Here is a 9,473-nt window from a genome sequence, read left to right as displayed (position 1 = left end):
CGATATGACAGGCGGTGTTTCTCTAAGAAAAACCTAGACAGGTGCACGATAGGGTAATAACGTCAGACAGAAGGTATATTAATGACTCCAAATTGGAGGCTCACCTTATCAGGTTTTGCAAGTGATAGGCACAACTCTAGTGTAGGCTTAGCAGAGGGTGTGAAAACCCAAAGGTTTGATGGTCATGCAGCCATGGATACAAACGCTTCGATGTAGGGATGCCTGGAGTCCCCAAGGAGGCAAATAAATCCAAAGGATAAGGAGATGATACCACGGCACAAAGAACCAGTCTATGGGGACGTGGCCAGCCATGCAGGAGTGAAGACGCTCGTGCAGCGAGCTCCTCCACAGCCCCAGAGAAAACACTGTCCAGCCACCCACCACCGATGGGCAAAACATTGAAAAAGGGCAGAGCCTGCTCCGTGGCTCCCCTGGCATCCTCCCAAGGGGACTTACCGAGGCTCTTTGCCAAACAGCCAGCTGTGCTGGGTCCCGACACGAATGAGTGCACCAAGCGCCTGCAAGATGATGCTGCTGGCCCTGCCGCGTGCTCGCCTGAAGTGCCTCCAGCTGCTCCCGGGTCTTCTTACCCCTCACCTGACTAGCGCAGATCCCGGTCTGCATCTGTACTGACCCTGTGCACCTCTCTCGATCAAGGCCAGCAGCGCCGGACCCCGGAAGATGCCATCCCTGAATCTCCTTACTGGCGGGAATCCCTGACAGCCGCTGCGCTCGCCATCCCCACGTCCTTCAGCACTCCAGGTCAGTGCAGGGGGATCTTCCCCTACCACAGAGGTCTCCTCAGCCGCTCTCTCACCCACCCTGTCATTCTGGGACCCAAAGCCCTCAGGCCATCCGCAGCATCATTTTACCCCGTGGCAGGGACACTCACCAGACCCCCCCCCCCCCTCCCCTGGTTATGCGCTCCAGATAGTTAGGTTGTGCCCTCCTGGGAGCACCCCTTCTCACATGAGACCTCCCTCACCTGGATTAGCGCCGGAGTGATCACCGGGGGACCCCGATTGAACCACAGAATGTGGCCTCTTCACACCTGTCGCAGGAGCCCCTTTGCCCCCTTCCCACTCCCCTGGGCCATCCCTGGCGGCGTCCCTGCACTGGTCCACGGGCTCCTCATGGGACAGATCCCATCCATACCTGTATGGCACCGCTTCACCTGGCCCACAGGCCCCAGTCGTCTCTGTAGCTGCAGCCCTTCAGGGATCTCTACAGTCCTTTCAGAGGCTTCCATCCCTGCCCCTCTGTTTGATGAGGACTCTTGGCCACCCACTATGGTGGACTTATGCAACCTGATATGTTCGCTACCTTCCAAGGCGGACCTCTCCAGCTTTGCTGCCAACATCTTACAAGAATGTAAAAGAGAGTTTACTCAAGTACGCTCTGAGATGGCCCTACTCGATACAAAGGTGAACTCAGTTAAACAGGACCATGCTTCCTTGTCCGCAGCTGTTCAAACCTTGTAAGACAAAGTACAGTCCTATGATGCACAACTGCACGCTCTGCAACATCATCTGGATGACATTGAAAATCAAAACCGTCGCAACAATCTGCGGATCAGAGGCCTCCCAGAGTCAATAACACAGGCGTTCCTCCTACCCACAATTGTAAAAATCTTCACTAGTCTCTTGGGACAACCGCCAAGCTCCAACATTGAAATCGACAGGGCTCACAGAGCTCTGAGACCCCCCCCAACCCTCACCCCTTGAAACCAAGGGATGTCATTTGCAGAATTCACTTCTATGCCACCAAGGAACAGACCCTGCTTAAAGCTTGACAGATGTCCCCTCTGTCTTAAGAAGGGACCCCCTTTGTTTTGCTACAGGACCTTTCCCATCACACCTTGGCGCAACGTGCTGCCCTGTGCCCGCTCTTGAACCTCCTCAAAGATCGTGGCATTCCTTACTGTTGGGGTTATCCTTTTGCTCTACTTGCAGGTCCCAAGGAGCAGGTTGTCACCCTCCGTGACCCTTCAGATCTACCCCACTTCCTACAACAGCTGGCCCTGCCACCAGTCGATTTGGGACCCTGGCCATCTTTCCTTCCACCTGCTCCTGCGTCATCGGGACGACCCCGTCCACCACCTACTGACGGCGCTTTTAGATCTTCTGCACCGACCCCACAGGGAAGACGACAGAAAAGACCAAGCAGCCCAAAACATGGATACCCATCCCACCTCGTCACCTGAAGAGCTTCCTGTGATACCTTTGGGACTTCTAACGCCTATACATATTAGTCTCTCCCCTTTACTTACTTGATATTTGCCTATCCTCTTCACCGGTTCTCCTGCTCTCAAATAGCTGGTGATCTTAATTTTCTTTTAGCTGTAGCTGTTGGGGCTGTGGTAGGCCATCTCCTGTCTGGCTACTACTTTCCCCAAATAACCAGAGACTCTCACTTGGGGTGATATAGTCCCGAGTGCTAGCCTCTTTAGACCTCTTGGTCACTCTAACTACCTTATCTCTCTTCATCTGTTTTTCGCTTTCCCTTTATCCTTCTTACTCTTCGTAATCGTTTCCTTTTAGTTTTTTGTCGACCGTCCTCCCTTCTCCTCTTGTGTTTTTTCCTCTCCCCGCAGTAATGGCGTCACTGAAGGTTGCATCATTTAACACGAAAGGCCTTAACACCCCCCGAAAAGAGGGCCCAGGTACTCCATCACTTTCATCGCCAAAAGGTACATGTTGTTTGTTTTCAGGAAACGCACTTTAAGGAGGGTAGCGCCCTGAATATACGCCATCAGCACTACACAACCTGGCACTTTGCAAACAATTCGGTGAACAAGACAAAAGGAGTCGGCATAGGGATCCACAAGTCTTTACCTCACCAGGTGCTGGGATGTACTGTCGATGTACTGTCGAACAAAATACCTGGTCCTTGTACTACTTATTGGAGGACAAGAATTCACCTTCCTTAACTTGTATGTCCCCAATCAGAACCAAGCATCCTTCATCGTAGACCTAACTGACAAAATCGCACCCCTGAACCGGGGGACTATTATACTTTGTGGTCACCTTAACTTGACCCTTGACCCTACACTTGACAATTCAACCGGGCACGCTTCCCTCACATACTCCACTATTAAAAAGGTCAAATGGGCATTACTTCAGCTGCAATTACGAGACCCCTGGCGTCACCAACACCCAGCTGATAAATATTACACCCTTTTTTTTTTTTATTCGCTTTATTGAACACACAAATCAAATAATAATGGCAGTCTCAGTACAAGATCCAATATATAAAAAGAACATCAGGGGAAGCGGGCAAAGCTGTTTTGCGAGGGAAAATCATGGCATTTATGGCATCTCTAAAAAAGAGGACGATGGGGGCACTAGATAAATGTAGCCACAAACTAAAAGAGACATACACATTATTCCAAACTCTCCCAACTGAACAGCATAAAAAGGCTTAGACACAGGCGAAATTAGAATATGAGGAGTGGGTAAACAAAAGGGAAGCACTGTTCCAGTCAAAGTTTGAAGCCCAGCTATTTAAGTATGGGAATAAAGCGGGAAAATTGATGGCGAGATTGGTAAAAGGCCCATATAAGAATAACCCAATATTAGCACTAAAGGATAACAAGACATTCATACGTTGCCCTCTAAAATTAACGAGTTCCTAAAGGATTTCTACGTAGATTTGTACTCAGATAGACCAAGAAGCGAGCCGTTACTAGAGAAGTGGTTAAATAATGTACACCTACCAACGATCAATAGGGAGGATCTAGAGTCCTGAATAAACCAATCACGCAGGAAGAAGTAATAGAGACCATAAGTCACTTAGCAACGAATAAAGCCCCTGGACCAGACGGTTATATTGCTGAATTTTACAAATTAATGAAAGAAAAGATAGCGCCAACCCTGGTAAAGTTATCAAATGACTATATGACAGGTAAGCAGATGTCAGAGTCGGCCAAAACTGCATACATTAAAGTTCTCCCAAAACCAGGGAAAGATTTGCTCTCCCCAGCTTCATACAGACCAATCTCCTTGATAAACGTGGATATTAAAATAATATCAAAAATCATGGCCAGTAGGCTGGCGAGATTAATGCCAGGACTTCTGTCAACCGCACAGGCAGGATTCACACAGAACAGAGCAGCGGTAACAAACATTCGTAAGGTGTTGGCGGTACTCGATGGGTTGAAAATGAGACCTAGGTTGGGCCAGTCCCCGGCCATTGTGACAATAGATGCTGAGAAAGCGTTTGATAATGTGGCCTGGGACTGGCTAAACCGGGTCCTAGACTCAATAAAACTAAAGGGCCCTTTTAGGCAATTCCTCTCAGCGTTATATCAGTCACCAGTAGCGCAAGTATATACACCAGGCTATCTGTCATCTAAAATTGCCCTACAAAAAGGAACGCGTCAGGGATGTCAGTTATCCCCTTTATTATTCAATCTAGCCATTGAACCAATATCTAGAGCCATAGCTAGCAATGAAGATTTAAGAGGGATTGGAATAGGCAATGAAACGGTTAAGCACGCCCTGTTTGCAGATGACCTGCTAATCTTCATGGCCCACCCCCATAATGATTTGCCCAAACTTTTTGAGATGTTAAGCAGCTTCGGCTCAGTGTCAGGCTTCAAAGTCAATGTGTCGAAGTGTGAAATGCTATACCTTACAAATAATGGGCACTCGAGACTTAAGAATGATCCAGTGAAAATTGTACCAACTTCGATCAAATATCTGGGAATTCACATAGGAAAGACGGCAGAATCCTTATACGCGCTAAACTACCCAACTTTAATCAGACGCATTAAAACAGATTTAGAAAGGTGGTCACACCTTCCGTTGTCGCTGATGGGCAGGTGTCACCTGATAAAAATGATAAGCTTCCCGCAACTATTATACCAATTACAGACAATACCTGTTCTATTAAAGCACTCGGATGTCAATGTCTTACATAGCGCTTTCCGAAAGTTTATATGGGCCGGAAAAAAATCTAGAATAGTACTGAAAACACTTATGTTTACTAAGGAAGAGGGAGGCCTAGGTTTCCCTGATATAAGGCATTATAACGTGACTAGCCTAATGAGATATGGGGTAGACTGGATTAGAGGAACCTCTTATTTCTCCAACTTCTCACTGGAATCGCAGTTAGCAAAGCCATGGAGCCTTAATGCTCTACTACACGCTAAATATTCGGCTTTTCCCTCGCAGATCAAGCACAGTGTGCTTATTAAGGATACAGTAGCGGCGTGGAAGGTAGTCAGGAAACTGTATAAACTTCCTTTCCTGTTATCCAAATATTTGTCACCATGGAGACATCCGGAATTTCAGCCAGGGTCATTGAACAGACAATTTATAGAATGGGAAAGTAGAGGGATAACTAAGGTCTCGGATTTGTGGGACAAACAGAAAAAACAATACTATTCATTCATTGATTTGCAATCAATATATGGGCTACCCTCGAAGCACTTCTTGGCATATCATCAGGTCATGGGTTTCTTGAAAGAAAGGCTCAAGAATACTGTGAGCGAATTTTCACTAAATGATTTTTATGGCATACTGTCTCCCAACTATGGCAAACCTTCCATTGCCTCCCTTTATCAGAGGGTGAGGAAATCACTCTCATCTGGCATAGTGGACACCCTCTTTAAAAAGTGGTCAAGGGAACCAAGCATTAAAGTAAAAACCGAAGATGTATTGCGAGGGTGGGAGAATGTGCGGAAAGCGGTGTCTAGCGAAATATGGAGAGAGACACATTTTAAATTGATGCATAGAGTAATATATGGATTTGATTTCAGAGGCAGCACTACTGTAGACACTAGCGAGAGGTTGAAAGCTTGCCCTAAATGCATGTTTCCGGAAGCAAACATGTATCATTGTATTTGGGAATGCAGGGACATTGCGGAATTATGGCAAAAGGTAGTCACTTGAACTGAACAGTAAACTAAAAACGCATCTATCCATGGATCCGAAAGAGTTATTGTTCCAGGATACAGGCCTTCGAGTCCCCTTAGCAGTGCAAGTAGTTTTGCTAGCCACAAAAAGATGTATCTTAAGACATTGGCTGCAGCCGACAACAGATAAATGGGCGGCGGACAGGGAGGGACAAAAGGCTATAAAAAGATATCCGGCAAAATGGCTTACGTTCATACTTACAGCCCTAGAAGGGGAGGACACTAGGGATTTAATATGACAAGACGTAGAGGGTAGGACAGCTCAATGAATATATATACAACACAAATTTTCTAAGCACAAGTGAGGACAGGCTCGTAAGTCTAGGTTCCCAACTTAGTTGGGTGAATATGTGATGCAGGCTCAGCAGTTAGGGAGGGGGGAGGGTCGGGATTGTTATGTTATACACTTAAGTGATATGTAATACATGATTGTACTGATCGCATGACTATTTGTAATATTGTACAAGATGTGTATGACAGATAATATTTGGAAAATTAATAAAAATTTATGTACAAAAAAAAAGTACATCAGTGGCATCTAGAAGAGACGTACATAGGACGTGTACATTGTAAATGCATAAAACAAACAATAAACACTTGTGCTGTATCTTCACATTTGCGTTTGTACATTAAGCAAAAGGTCCCCCGGAATACAGGAACTACACAGACATGGTATACCGGCCCTAGCTGGGCCAATTCAATATGATCAGCTTCGATCCCCCTCACACATCAGAATCACTGCTGTTCAGCCTGTTCTGCCCTTAATGCCTCAGATAATCGATGAGCTGAGTAAGCAGTACTCGGAGAAGCACACCATATCCCTCATACCTTTTGAAATTTAGGCATACAACCCCTATTTTGTTCTCATATGGTATGATAGAGTTGACTAGTTGTTTCCATTGCGCCAAGGTGGGAGGTCTATAACCCATCCACCTCATGGTGATCGCCTTCCGCGCCAGGAACAATACTTCCCTCAGGAATATCCTAACATGATATGAATAAATAGTCTCATCCAATATTCCAAAGAGACATATCTTCGGGTGTAATAGCACTACACAACCGAGGAGATCAGTGAGGAGATCCAGGAAAGCATGAACATAGGGGCATTCCCAAATAAGGTGCCAAAAGTCAGCATCCACTGACGCACATCTATGACACTCAGAGTGGGTAAGACTACCCATTCTATGCAGCCGTAGCGGGGTCAGGTAGCTCTGATTTATTATGCAAACTTGGATAAACTTATTGTTTATGGCAGGTGACACTAGTGTGGGGGATTCTAGGATATCCTCCTCATCTTCATTAGTTAAGTCTGAGATTTTAGCCTTCCATCTACCTAATGCTTGAATTGGGGCACCTTTTAGCCTAACAACAAGGAGGTGGGTATAAAATACTGAAATGAAACCACGTGGTCCCTGGGAGCGAATAACTCCAATCATTGGAAAGTTAGACAGTAAGATTGGGGTATCCCTGTAGTGGGTCTGTAGGGCATGTCTCAACTGTAGAAATCTATAAAACGCCTGTCTAGGTAAATCATGTCTACGGCTCATGGATTCATAATCATTAAATACATTATTGCTGTATAAATTGCCCAGTGTGACAACCCCATGTTCCTTCCAGAACGTCCCTTCTCGCATCTATAGTAGATCAGGAAACATGGGGTTATCCCAAATAGGAGTTTCCAGCAAATCCAACTCTATATTATGCAGTCTCTTACTAGCTTTCCAAACCTGTACGGCCACCCTATGAATTGGTAGTAGCTTACGAGAGAATAGGCCAGGTTGTTCTAACACAGGCCATAAGTTGGCTATACCCAGACAATCGGCCAGCTGCCTCTCTTGCCTACAGAGGCTGCCTCCCGTTGACAACCAAGTTTTGATGTTCCTCAACTGCCCAGCTAAATAATATAGATACACATCGGGCAAGGACATGCCCCCTTCCTTCTTAAAATGGGTTAGATTAGTTATCGAAAGCTTGGGCCTATTTGCGCCCCAAGGGTGACATCAGAGAGGTGAGATTCTGAAAGAACTTTTTTGGAACTGCATACGATGCATGCTGTAGAATATATAGGCATTTTGGCAGGACAATCAATTTTATCAGATTGAGCCTCCCTGGTACAGACAGGGGCAGGTTCTGCCATATCCTGAATTTCTCCTTACAATACGTTAAGAGAGGCTGGATGTTTAGTGTATGGAAGGACGCAACATCTTTGGTGATATAGACACCTAAATACTTATAGCTATGCACAATGGGCAACTCTCCTGAGTTGAACGTGTCCTCCAGTTGGTATAAAGGACATAGAGTGGATTTGGACCAGTTTATCCGCAGTTCCGAGAATTCAATTGTGGCGATGGCTCTGGGGAGTGTGCACTCTGTTCGTGACATAAAAAGCACCATATCATCGGCGTATAACCCCACCCTATCCTCCTGTTCTCCTATTTGGGTGCCGTGATATTGTGGGTCTGCCCTAATACGCATGGCAAGTGGCTCTATGGCTAAAGCAAACAGTAAGGGTGACAGGGGGCAACCCTGCCTAGTTCCTCTCCTCAGGCAAAAGCTGTCTGACAGCAACCCATTCACCAATACACCTGCTTTGGGACTTTTATACAATAATTCCACCCAGCGTCTGAACTTGGGTCCAAAACCAAACTTCCTGAGGACCTGGAATAAATATGGCCATTCAACCGAATCGAATGCCTTCGCCGTGTCTAATGACGCCAAAGCCCATTTCTCCTGTTTCTGAAGACCAAACTGGGTCACCACCTGCACCCTCCTAATATTGTCAGTGGTGGACCTGCCAGGCATAAATCCAGATTGATCCGGATGTACCAAGGAGGTGACCACTCTGCCAAGACATACGGCCAATATCTTTGCTACAACCTTATAGTCTATGTTTAGTAAGGATATCGGACGATATGACCCGCACTCGTCCGGCTCCTTGCCAGGTTTCAAGAGCACTACTATGGTTGCGTCATACATCGATGGCGGGAAGCATCCATCCCGGATAAGTAAGTATCTGTCCATCCAAAGCTTTAATGCGTAGTATAGCGGGGGGTGCCTGGCTCTGCCTAACGATGTGAGCTAGCAGTTTACTGGACTGATTGCCCAACTCAAAATACGTTTGCTTGGAGAAAAACATCTTCCTTTGAGCTTTTTCCTTAAGCAGAGTCAGATATTGTCTCCCTTTAGACAACCACGCCTCCTTATTCAGATCATTGGGATCGGCAACATATGCCGCCTCCAATCTAGAGCAATCTGCCGCTAGGCCTTCCTCCTGCCTAGCCGCTGACTTTTTAATGTATGATATAGTAGATCTGAGGCAGCCTCTAAGATATGCCTTCATAGTTTCCCATAATAGGGTATTATTCGGCTCCTCCACATGCCCTTCCATAAATACCTGCAATTGATCGGGGATACGATCAGATGATGCAAACAAGGTCAACCAAAAGGGATTAATCCGAGTCGAGCGTCTGATCATATCCCGGCCCAGCCTCAAGGTTAGTTGCACAGGGGCGTGGTCAGATATACTCCTCGGTCCATACTTTATATACTATATATA

This window comes from Bufo gargarizans, chromosome 2, assembly GCF_014858855.1.
Source record: "Bufo gargarizans isolate SCDJY-AF-19 chromosome 2, ASM1485885v1, whole genome shotgun sequence".
Taxonomy (NCBI): Eukaryota; Metazoa; Chordata; class Amphibia; order Anura; family Bufonidae; genus Bufo; species Bufo gargarizans.
This window is presented reverse-complemented; position numbering follows the sequence as displayed.